General features: G+C 37.4%; 1 protein-coding gene across 4 annotated transcripts in view; it reads right to left on the reverse strand.

The window, feature by feature from the left end:
• The window catches only part of OLA1 (Obg like ATPase 1), a 105,541-nt gene that overhangs the window by 7,937 nt on the left and 84,444 nt on the right, over window positions 1-13,160 (reverse strand). The gene's annotated exons all lie outside the window — the stretch shown is intronic.

Here is a 13,160-nt window from a genome sequence, read left to right on the forward strand (position 1 = left end):
AAAAAAAAAAAAAAAAAAGTATCTCAGTAGCTAAGACTGCTGATATTAGCAGATAGAAAAGAACACTACTCTCCTATATAGCAAGTTGCACCTGCTTTTTTCTGTGTATCGATCTTGAAGTATGCCATAGCTGATCAAACCGGGACCATGCTTCTTCTGGCTTTTCCCACCTTTCTACTGTTGTCCCAGGACAAAGCTTCTGGCTACCATACAATGATTTAAATAAAGAAAACAAATTCCTATTCATCTTCAATAATTGGCAGCATTTACAATAGTTTGCCTTTCATAATTTTTTTTAATTGAATGAAACAACAAATTCAGGCCTACAAACTTACAGTGTTAGCTTCTGAATGTTTATCACCCTAGAGAATGAACAAAACTGGAGGCTCCTGGCAGCCAGGAGGGCCAGCCCTGTCCTGGGGTGCACGAGGCACAGCCAGGCCAGGCCTGTGACTGGCCCGCTCTGCTCTGGGGCAGCCTCACCTCCAGTGCTGGGGGCAGTTCTGGGTGCCACAACGTAAGAGGGTTATAAAGCCCTTAGAGAGCGTCCAAAGGAGGGTAACAGAGGTGAAGGCCTTGAGGGGCAGCCGTGTGAGGGGCAGCTGAAGGCACCAGGTCTGCTCCGCCTGAAGGAGACCCAGGGGGAACCTCAGCGCAGTTACAGTTTCCTTGTGAGAGGAAGAGGAGAGGAGGCTCTGATCTCTTCTCTCTGGTGACCTGTGACACAACCCAAGGGAATGGCCTCAAGTTGTGTCAGGGGAGGTTTTGGTCAGGTGTTCGAAAAAGTTTCTCCACCCAGATGGACAATGCTCTTTCAGGCACATGGTGTGACTCCTGGGGATGTTCTGTGCAGGAGCAGGACCTGAACTCAATGATCCTGTAGGTCCCTTCCAAATCAGAATATTCTGTGATTCTGTGAAAACTTTACAGCAGTAGATGGTGTTTAAAAAAAAATCTTGGAACACATGCATCATATTCGTGACTGCAAGTATTTATCACAGGTTTAAGGGAGAAATTTGTAAATTACCTGGGAGGAGTTTACTACTGTTAAAAGGACACTATCTCTAAGCAGGTATGAATGGTAAGAATGACAGCTCTGTGCTCAGCAGGCAAACACAAGAGCCATGGGAATATTTCCTGTACACGAATAATCAAATTACAAACCACAGCACTTTGGGCGCCGGCGATGTTTCAGACCTGAAGCACCCACCATACAGCACAGGGCTTTATGCTTGCTGAGTTCTTTTTCTTAGTCCTGCTAATCTGCAACATTTAGAGTAAGGTTTTAGCTACTATTATACTAAAGTCCTTTGAAACTGTGGCCTGCAAACCTTTAAATAATCAATGCAAATGTCACTTCAGAAAAAAATGAACTGAACCACAAGTTCATCAACACACGTTTGTCAAAGAAAATAGCAGGGGATCAGAGCTATTATGAGATTAAGTGCATGGCCGACTGAGTAGGGTTTTAGATGGGACAAAGAATATAGAAGTTCACTCAACAGTTTTCACACGTTTGTTACATAAGGCTGGTCTTCTATCATTTACTTATGTAAATACCCTGTCAGTGTTTTTCAATCCTCATTATACTAATCTTTTCTTGCTTCCAGTTACCCAGTGAAAACATGGTCTGGTATCCGGGACTGATACTGAAACACCATTGCTTTCAGAAACATCTGAACTGAAAATCACAATCAAGGTGTGTTTCTCAATGTGACATCTGACATTTAACAGCATTTCTAAAACTAACATTTGTAGTTTAATTTATTTTGGCTAACGAATTGGGTATTGAAGTTCAGAGCTTATAGATGCCTACATTTTACAGAAAATATATCTCAAAATAAATCTACAATTCATGAGTGTATTTCAACATACGTGCTTACATCCTTTAAAGATTTTTTTTTAAGGAATTATCTAACACTGGTCTCTACACTCATTAAATAATATGCCAAGTAAAGAAAGACAGAATGAAACATGTAAACTTGAAAAAGTAAAACCAGCATGAAAGTAACGTCAAAAATTGGATTCAAATTCTGTTTGGTAAATTTGGTCATCATAACTAATAAACTAAGAACTATTGTGGAACAACAAGATAAGAAATAATTACTTTGGCTAAAACACCAATTCAGAATAATAATAGTCTTAGACTGCCATTTTAACAGCTTTTCTATTGAGTCCTTAGAGGGATTATTTGCATTCCTCAGGTATTCTATTGTACGATTCAGATGAATAAAGACTTACAAATCATTCCTCTACCGCCAGTGTGAGACTTTGATCCAGTGAATACACCATTGTACCTTAACTATAATTGGCAAAAAACCTGACAGTGTAGAGCATCACAAGCTTAATAACAAAGGAGAATATCTCAAAGTGTTGACAGACGATCTTCATAATGCAGGAGCAGAGCTGGTACATTTTAGCAATAAATGAGCACTGAGGTCTAAAGGTCTCTGAAGTGACTGACATCAGACCTGCTACAGCCTCACTAAAAGAATAAGGTACTGCATCCCACTCTGTACAGACAGACAGGTTCTCTGCCCGAGTCTTTTACTTTTGTGACTTTCAGTGTCACAGGAATTACTAAAAAGTACCAAGGAATTCCCCTAAATGTGATCAAAATAAAGAAAATAAACAAAAAGGTAAACACTCAAATATAAATATTCATATAATTCAAATACACATTTTCTGCAAAGCAGAATGTTTAACTAATAATCAATAAAATAATAGTGCATGTTTGCCTTCCTGTTAGGGATAACCAAGTGTGCCAAGCAGAATGAAACGTTCTTAACAAATGGTAACAATTAATGTCAAAGTCTGTTTTATTTGAGCACATAATTTTTCCAAGGAAAATTATGTATGTCTGTAAAAGGACAGCAATAGTACACTCATTTTAGGCCTTTTTTAAGATAAGCAAATCCCGGAGTATCTCTCCGTTATTTCATGCTATACTTGAAAATGAATAATGAAAAGTATTGGATTTTACGCTTAAAGACTTCTGACACTTAAAAACCACCACCGCACACTAAAATGTAACAAAATGAAAAGTAAAAATCCAAAAAGTGGAACTGGCAGCACCAATGACCATGATTAACAGCTGAAACTACTTTAAGAAACAAGGAACTGCTCCAGATGAAAACCCTTCCTAACAAAGTAAACCAAAACTAAGTGAAAACAGTGTAACGGCGTGGGATTTCTGCAACATCCAACAGACTTTCCGGACTGGGGTAGCCTGGTTCCTCCCTTCCCTGTGGAGAGGAGTGTGCCAACAGCAACTACAGAGGGTTCCTCATTTCAAGTCTGATTGATGCCAGAAAACGGACGAGATATCTTTTCTGGAAAAAAATACAGACTCAAGAGACAGCAAGACATCGATTCATTCTGTAATGGCAAGCAGAAAAGTATATTATGACTGTGTAAAAGCCTGACACAAGAATAAAACCAAGGCAACTACAAAACCAGACCTCATCAACTTGCAAGCGAAGGCAGCACTCAAAATTCAGTGAAAACACTGGAGAGGAATTCAGATGCTCATTTCCACCTAACACTGTGACTGTTGTTTGATAAGGACATAAGGAATATCAGCAGCATTATCAGCGTATCTACTAAGGCACAGGCACCAGTGACTTCAAGTGCAGATGGATTAGAACAACCACCAGAGCTCATTCCTGATCCTAAATCAGGATGCAAATGATCTTCAAGAAAGGTTTAAAAATGAGGGCACTCCACTGAGAAGGCCAATAAGCAAAGAGTATCAGAAAGGGGGTGCTTTCACTTTAAAATGGTGATGCTTACTGAGGCAGAAAAAACCAAAACCTTCAGCCAACCAAAATAAAAAGGTATAAAAGTTGCAGAATGTACATTACCTACAAATCAATATTTGAGAGAGTTTCACATGAGAGATCCAGCTGAGAACAGACACAGAGTTCAGATGGAAATCTGAAGTAGTGACAGAAGAGAGAAGCTGCAGAGAAAGCTTAAGCTCAGTGGACACCTGCAAGACGAGATGATCTGAAAAACTGACCCCCGAGAAGAAAGGTGATTTGTGAAAGTAAGCTTTTGTACAAGCGAGACAAAAAAACCCCAAAAAAATCTAACTAATGGAAGAGAAACAATTCTATCTCTGTTCTACACCTGAACTATGAGTGGAAAATGGAAGAAACAAAAGAGCACGGCAGGGAAAAATAAAATATCAGGAAGCAAGAAGATACAAGAAGAAACAAATGCAGGTAAGGTCAAAATAAATGATCAAAATTTACAGAAGACTGAAAAAAAGATCCACAGCTAGGAATGAGAACAAGATGACTTAGAAATTCCAACAGGCTCTTCCTGTTGGCAGTTCTGAGCAATACTGATTTTTAAAGGCTTCTAAACTCAAGCTGTTTAGTGCTTGCTCCCTATGGTTGAAGTTTTCCTAAGCCACCTTCATTTTAGCTAAACTGAGCCTATAGGCTGTGGACTGAGAATATACACTTGCTATTTATATCTTAAAATTTTTAGGTAGTTTGTATTTTGAGCCTTCCTTGCAAGCCACATATTACTTCTAACTTTGAACCCTTTTGTTTGGATTTTCTTCCATGGATCTAAGAGTTTCTGAAAGCACACAGTACCAGATACACTTCTCAGAGCTTTCAATAATAATATCTTATAAACATAGTTGGAGGATTAACTCATTTTTCAGGTAATTTTCCTGTTTATTAAACCCAGTCTAGCATTTACTTTTTTGTGACAGCACTGCAACATTATCTCATGCTCAGGTTATAACTTATTGTGTGACCCCATTTGACTAGCTATTCTTAATACTATGTTTGCATAGTTAATTATTCCTCTATAAAATCCCTCTCAGGAGTTGCACTGTGGCTATTTTTTCCCTAATAATTTATTCTATTTCTTGAGATGCTCCTAAGTTCTAATTTTGTTCTACACATACATGGACATCTCCCAGATTGGGGGTCATCCAGAGATTTAACAAGAGTGCTCACCATCCAGCTCATTAATGGAAATACATAACAGTATTCAACCAGTAGCTGCTTCTGCAGATCTCATAATGAGATATTCTTTGTTTGGAAAGTGTACTACTGATAACCATGCTCTGTGTATTATCTTCCAACCAGTCCTGCACATTCAACTTTCAGTAGTTTCCATCTAGCCAGTATTTCCTGTCTTGTTTATGAGAATGTTGTAAGGCACTGAAACCTTTAAAGGTTTTACAAAAATCACAAAATGCAGTGTATCTTTTTGCTATATGCATGACCATTAAATTTACCACAAACAAAATATTAGGCTCATCTGACAATCTAAACAAGTAATGAACTGTCAGCATGAATTTGTGAAGACAACTGGGTTGTTTTTAGGGGATTAAAAATTGTTGAATTGTTCCAACATTTTTCTTGAAATTAAAGGAAAAATCATTAACTTAAAATATCTTGTTTCTTCTCTCCTCTCTGTGGATTTCTTTTGTCTTTTGAAACCTCATCCATTATGAGGTTTCAAATGAAACCACAAATTATCTAAAATGATGATGAGTTAGGCAAGAATTGTTTCTTTTCACCACATCCCAAAACCGTGACGGCCACTAGGTTTAGTTGATTCAGTAGGATGGGAGGAAGACCTAATCTACCCAAGCACCAGTACGGCATGGAACAGTGCCTAGGTGACACCCTTTCCTTCTGTTCTGGTAGCGAGCACAGACTCCACAGAGATCAGGTCCCACTGTTCTCAGTGCTGTGCACAGATGAGGATAATACGTATATGTATTCGTAGAGAAATCAGAAACAGTCACAGCTTCAGTAAGCTTTCATTCCAAGTTTCTACAATTAATGAAGGATGGGATGGTAAAAATAACAGAACAAATGCATATAATGACTCTGGATCACAGAAATGGTCTGTGAAGAAGTGAAGAAGGGGAAGAGGAAAGTACAGGTGGCTGTCACTCCACTGTATGGAGCACCGTGCTCTAACTCGTTATTGCTTCCTGCCTTTCTGAGCATCCCTTTCTTCTTGCGTTACACAAGGACAAAGGATGACTAAACAGGAAAGCATTATGGAGTAAAAATGGTACCTTCTTCCTCACCATGGTAAGTTTTTTATGAAGATGACAAATCTACAGAAGGTTTGGGAGTACCTGTTACAGACCTCAGCAACCAGGTCTTAAATCAACAGCGGTGCTTATAAGATTTTTTTTTTTTTTTAATTCCATGTTCCCATCTGGTCAGATGAAACACAGCAATCCTCCAATTTCAAAAAGCCCTTTCCCAGTCCCCACCTGCAAAAGCTTTCTAGTAAAAGTTCAGAACAAAAGCACTGCCTCCAAACACTGGGCTGCCCTCTGGCCAAGAGCCTCCTCTCAGCCCCTCAGGACAAGAGCTTGAGGAACCCAGCACTGCATTTATCCTGCACACCCTGAACACTTGAAACTCCTCAATACCTTCCCATAGTCCAAAGTCCAGACTGCCTCCAGTATTTAGTCACTGCATCCACCTGAACCTTACAAGAGGCCAACGTGGAGGGCCCATCTCACATGTCAGGTATCACTCCCATCTCTGAACACTGAATGACTTGAGCCTTGAAAGAGGAACAGCCCTCAAAATTCTTTGTTTTTTAGGGACTTGCCATACATCCCACGATCACAGGAATCTTAAGACAGAATGGGTACATAAAGTATCTCATTCTACCAGATCCAGATTTCACATTTTTAAACTTCATTGTCATTTCAACTTACACTTTATCAAAAAAAGAATCATAGAGGTTCCTGAACAACACTGTCATTTGACATTTATTATAGGAGGTTTATAACTCCTTAACATTATCCTTTGAATTGTAAGTAATCCCAGGTTCTCTGCCTCGTGTGTCAAAGCAAGTTCTTCCAAAGCCTTGATCTCTATCATGGCCATTATCTTAAATCCCCAATAATTCTGCAAAATCATTTGTTAGATGGGGTGACTAGTATTGCACCTACTATTTTATTCAAGTTGCATCCCAGACTTTAAAGAAACATTTTCAAAACCTGGACATGAGCTTCTCATCCCATTCCTTACCTGTCCAGATGTTACACTTGCTTTTCTGCTACCACCTGCAACACATGGAGCAGGGCCCCTACCAGCACTTCCTGTAGGCACACTCAAGCTGTTCACCAAAAAACCCCAACCCAGTAAAAAAGCAGCTTTTGGAGGGAGAATTTAGTTCTTTCATAGCCCCCCTCTCCAGCTGTTGCCTTTTAAAATGGACCAGTTCACTTTCCTACATATACTCAGAATTGACTGTGCCAATATAACTGAAGGGTGCTGCAGGAACAGATGAAGACTTCTAAGGACAGGATGTCTTAAGTTAGCCTATCACCCAAAAAATACCAATGCCATGGAGCCAGGTTCAATCAGGAATTTCATTATTTATTACTGAAGAATGCTTATAAATGACAGGAGTCCTGAGTAAAAATTATCCCATATGAGATCATTTATAAATTGATTCTTCCAGGCAGAAAACACTGGTTGACAAGGGAATTTAAAAAATCAAATCACTTCATGCCCTCAAGATATAGTTCTGTTAACAAACTAACATAATATGGTAGTAGCAGAGGGTTCTCAACCTGCCTGGTCTAGAGAGCTACCCAGACACATTGGCTGTTTAATGGTACGCTAAAAACACATAAGGACACAGCGCTTCACTGACAAATTTATAGCTATGATCAACCACTTTTTGAACGTATTTCATAAAAAGACTTGGCTTAACTGACATGAAACTTTTTTGGTTTGCAAGATGTGGAAGCTCTTAAAGAAATAATACCAGAGAACATGAACCTGTAAATCAGACAGTAGTTAATGGACAAAATATTTCTGTATCTAGAAGAAATAAATCATGCATAACAGAAAAATAAAGTTTAAGGCCTACAACCACTTTGAATTAAAAAATATCAAGATGGTAGAAAGGCAAAGAAGTAAAATAATTCAGGATGACTTTTTCTGCTGATATATAGATATAGATATCTCCCAGTAAGAAAAGATTTTTCCATACATTATACAGCTTATATAATCTAACAAAAGGTCATTCAAGGTAACCCTATTTTAAACATTTGTAAGAAGCATCATTCATGAAGAATAAAGATCTTAAAACTCATTTTTATAACATTCATTTCTGATCTAAGTATCTAAGACTGTAGTTATATCTCCACCCAAATTATGGTCCCCACAAAGGTGATTGAAAGCAATTTTAAATTGGTATCAAACCAAAATCAGTTTTGACCTAAACAATAAGGAAAGTGGTACTGCACTGTCACTGTAGCACCTGCTGGCACATGATCTACTGTAGGTACACTCTACACTTCCAGTCTCTAGCTCTCCCTGGTCTGCCCATTGTGAACACTAATTCTGTCTTAACTAAAAAGACAAAAAAGAGCTTGTTGCAAGGTCAACAACAGTCAAGACTGAACTATTGATGAACCCACATAACAACAGAGACTGCAACAAACTGTGCATATTACATTTCCTAGTTATGGGCACAACAAGCCCTGCTTAAGCACATATACTTTGGACCAGAAAGAGCTTTTAAAGTCACATCTTGTCATTCTTCCTGCTATCATTTATAAAATGCATAGTTTAGGACGGTTATCTTGAAGACGATAACAACATAATTTAACTGTTATTCATAAATTATAGCAGAAGGAGCAAATCTCAAGACTTCCATGCAAATTGATGATGACTGAGATACTATTAGAGATTAGTAGAAAGAGTTCCTATTCCATAGTCAGGCTTATGCTATAGCATGATAATTTTTAGTTTTGTCTCTTGATAGGACTTCTTTATGTCACATGGAAAACTATTCTTGAGAGTCCTGTACAAAATAAGACATTTCCTATCAATGCTATTATAGTAAAGTCTCAAATATATAAACTCATAAAAAGTTATGAGCCATTCATAAATAAGAGTATTGACAAAAAAACTCCCAAAGATGTGATGCCTTAACAAGAGAAAGGCATGACAAAGATGTCATGCCTTAACATGAAATACACAATGGACAACATAATTTTAGATTTATTAGTTATTTTATTATTATTTTAGAATTTAGTTTATTCTTTAATTCTTTTCTAAACTATGAGCATGCAAGTAAATACCAAGCCATACTCCCATTAAAAAAAAAAAAAAAAAAAAAATCTACATAAAGATCCCATATAAGGAAATAAATATATACTAATGATGCTTATTAAATAAGACACCATGAAGACTAATTGGCAATTTATTTCTCTATTGTTAATTTTAAATCCTGCAATGGGTAACACAAATGCAGACTAAGATATTGTTAGTTTTGGCTTTCACTGAAATTACACAACAATTTAATGAAACCTAAATAAACTGGGTCAGCATATTTCCCCCTAGTTCTCTTACTGAAATATCCTCTTCTTCTCACAAAAGATAGAGGGAAATGCCTTCCTTACTTCTCCAGAGTTAGCCTGTGTGATCTTAACTGCAGAGCCTCTCCAGACCAAAGAATTCACATGAATGTTCTCTTCCTCTCTCTACCAGCTGCTAAAAATTACCCTAAGTATTAAAATTGTGAGAGTCAAATATTACTACAATAAGAATATTTGATTTAAAATAATAAACCCTGCTTATTCCCCCTGCAACCCTGGGCCATTAACAACTACTTATTCGCATTTGTGATCACACAATACTACAATTACATGTTTTAAGAAACAATTTTAATGAGATGAGTAAAAAGAATCACAGAAGCTGGTGACACTGGGCTACGCTGTGGGTTTTTTGATGAAAAAAAGATCGAACTTACTATTAGGCTGGAATATGCCACTCAGTGAAAGAGAAATCAACTTTGGCATTTATCCAGAGAAAGAACATCCCCTAAACTCTCAGTATAACAACAGAAGTGTTCAGTTAAATAGTTAATACTCAACCTAGAACAACTCAAAGAATACAAGGCTTTATTTCAGACCCCTGATTTAGATACTTAATCTCGCTCTGCTCCCTATATAGTTAATGAAGTAGGAGGCTCTTCTGAGGGCAATTCAGAGTACTTAAATTAGGGCTCCCTTTCCCATTTTCTTCTTAGAGCATCTCCCCTCTCCTCTTTTCATAAGCTGCCAACTAACCCTCACCTTTTATGCCTAAGACACTCACGTAAAATTATGTGACATGCCTTGGTCTTGCCTCCTGCTGATAAACTTCCCCGACATAATGTCTAATAAATACAACAGCATACACTGTACTGTCATACGAACATGTTCATGTCCGAGGAAGACACTAAACGAGCTCAGGGTTTTCACAGTGTGCAGAAATGCCTTGTATGAAATGTACTTCACTAATTTGAAAAGCTGTCACAAAAATGTTCAATTCCACAGATACACTCTGTTCACCTGTCTAAACTATAGTGAAATGAAAAAAAAAATTAACCATGTCTGAATCATCTGCTAAAACATACTTGTCCTAGGGGACTAGTAACTTTGATTTTTTTCAGAAGCCAGAGTAAGTATCTGGATCAGTGTCATGCTTCATTTATCTGACAGACTAAAGGATCCGTCAGACAATGAGATTTTTAAGGCTGAAAATGGAATGACAAAAGTAAATTTCTGTCAGAAGTAAACCGTATTCTGTCGGTGAGTATACACAAAACATTTTTATTTGCAAGTACAAAATTAAAATTTGATTTATTATAAAATTGTTAGTTTACCTATCTTCATTTTTGTATCAGTTATGGGATTAGGAAGCATTCAACACCCTCAGCAATTTTAACAATAAAAACCAATTTGACTGAAAAGAACTCCACTTTGAAGTACCATCACCAGTGCTCTGTGGTATGCTTTACCTTTACAAACACTAGCACTAACAATGGGATCAAAAAGTCAAACCTAAAAAGCAAGCTACTTTTATTTTTGTGACTTGGCCCAGAAACCACTCTTCAATAGAATGTCAGAACATAAGCCCAAAAACATACTAATTCATGTTCAGCCTCTTCCAAGTAAAGAAAAGGCTCCATGTGTAGTGGCAAACATGATAGTTGTCAACATAAATGAAAATGTTCATGAATAAAAAACAGGCTGTTATAAAGAGCTAATTATAATATTACTATCAATTGCTAGCTTGCGCTTGCAAATCTTTCATATCATATAAACGCATTGTTTTTGACATTTCTCTGTAGCTAAACATCACATCATTTCACTTTTTCAAAGTACTTCAAACATGCATGGGATATACTATAAGGAATGTGATCTGATGTACAGTTACACTGAAAAGAAAAACTATGACATAAATATGCAGTCAAAAATGTAAAACATTAATCATCTCCCAAATAAAAAAAAAAAATCTAGACTTCTAACAGACTCAATAAAATTACTTCTACTTACTGTATATTCATTCTTGCTATCCAAAACACCAGTTGAAAACACTTCATCCAATTATGCGAGTGATGACTAAAATAATACATACATCCACAGCTCTACTGACATTGTGAATTATTCAACTTGTGTCCAGATGCTTTCTTATCATTAGAAATGCTGTTTATTTGCTTCAAGCAATCACCTACACTCTTCTAGCACATGGGGTCTGAGAAATGTTTCAGTAACAATGAACACTTCAATGACATTTGCAGTGAAAAGCACTGTTCCTATTTTAATGCTCACATGTTTTCTTCTGTTTTAGAAGCAGCATAGAATTTAAGTTTGGAAAAGACCTGCTCAACAGGGAAGAGCCCTAGTAAGTAACAGATGGTTAAAAGTAGACCTAGTCAAGGGAAAAATACTAAAAAATCAAATTGGCAGTTATTCTGGGACATGATAGTCTATGCATTTCTCCACCAAAGAGTCACTTAATCAACACACACAACACAATTTTAGTCTTAGTCTGGTTGAGTAATGACACCATCAAAGAAGAAATGATGACAGGAAATAACCTTGGGCAAACACAAGTAATTTGGTTGAAAGGGAAAAATAAAGCATGTCCTGATAAATTTATTCTCTCTTTGATATGACATATGATTTTCTGTGCAGGAGAAATACATCTATGAAGTATTTGATAGTGTGCTGTGTGTAAAACTACTCATTCAATGGAGAAGAAGGGAAAGTGGATTTGTAGAGACTGAGGACTGAGAAGTGCACTGGATATGATAACAGGAGAACAGAGGAATCCTTTAGGGTCTAGATCAAACTTCACCAGGATCAAACTTAGGACTGATCATGTTAAATACATTAATGATCTTCACACAAACATTAGTTGCATGCAAATTTTATGTTCAATACAGGACCAGGAGACATTTTCCACAAGGAAAGTCATCATCATCATCAACTGAAAGTAACCTAGAAGGGAGATCACACTAGGTTAGTGTCCTTCAAAGCAATTCTAAGCCACCAGGACAATGCAACAGGGAAGAGGCAAATATCATCTACATGTTCTACTGGAAATGCTTCCCTTTGCTTAACAGAATGCTTTACATCTGCATACAAGGTATTCCTGAAAGCGTATGGAGCACTATGTGCAGCTGTGGTCAGCTAAATTCAGAACATGTCTAAGATTAGCAGAGAGATGGGAACCTCATGTAAATGACAGAGAGAAAGAAAATTGATACTGCCTGCTTTAAATAAGTACAGGAGATAAATACCAATTAGATAAGATACTATTTAGTCTACAGGACAAAGCTGCCTGAACCACCAATGAAATAAGCCAGCCATGGAAAAAAATAGGCTGGAAATTAGCAGAGAACATTTTCAACCCAAGGCAGCAGCAAGGTTCTGTGAACTGCCTCCCAACACGAAGTGCAGAACAATCAGCTGCTGTTAAAAAACAAAACAAAACAAAAAAACCCCCCACAACAAATCACCACCTTAATTAATTTATGGAAGTCATTACACTGTGTCGCTACCAACAATAACTGGTTCTGTACTGAATGCAGAGGAGGGATTACAGTAATTTAGGGATTACCATATAGTTACAAGGAAGCACTACACTTTGTGAATTCAGAAGTATTTAAATGCTATGCAGAAATGCACAGGAGGACAAAGAGGTCTCAATTTCATACAAATCAAGTTCCTACATCTTTTGTAAGAACCAATGCCTTCAGTGGGAAGAAGGCAGAAAGAACTCAACCCGTATACTCAACTGGGCTAGTGCTGGCCAGCTGACCAGCAGCAGTAGGACTGTCACAGACTGATGCTACCTGTGTTCAGT

This window comes from Hirundo rustica, chromosome 7 (genome assembly GCF_015227805.2).
Source record: "Hirundo rustica isolate bHirRus1 chromosome 7, bHirRus1.pri.v3, whole genome shotgun sequence".
Classification (NCBI taxonomy): Eukaryota; Metazoa; Chordata; class Aves; order Passeriformes; family Hirundinidae; genus Hirundo; species Hirundo rustica.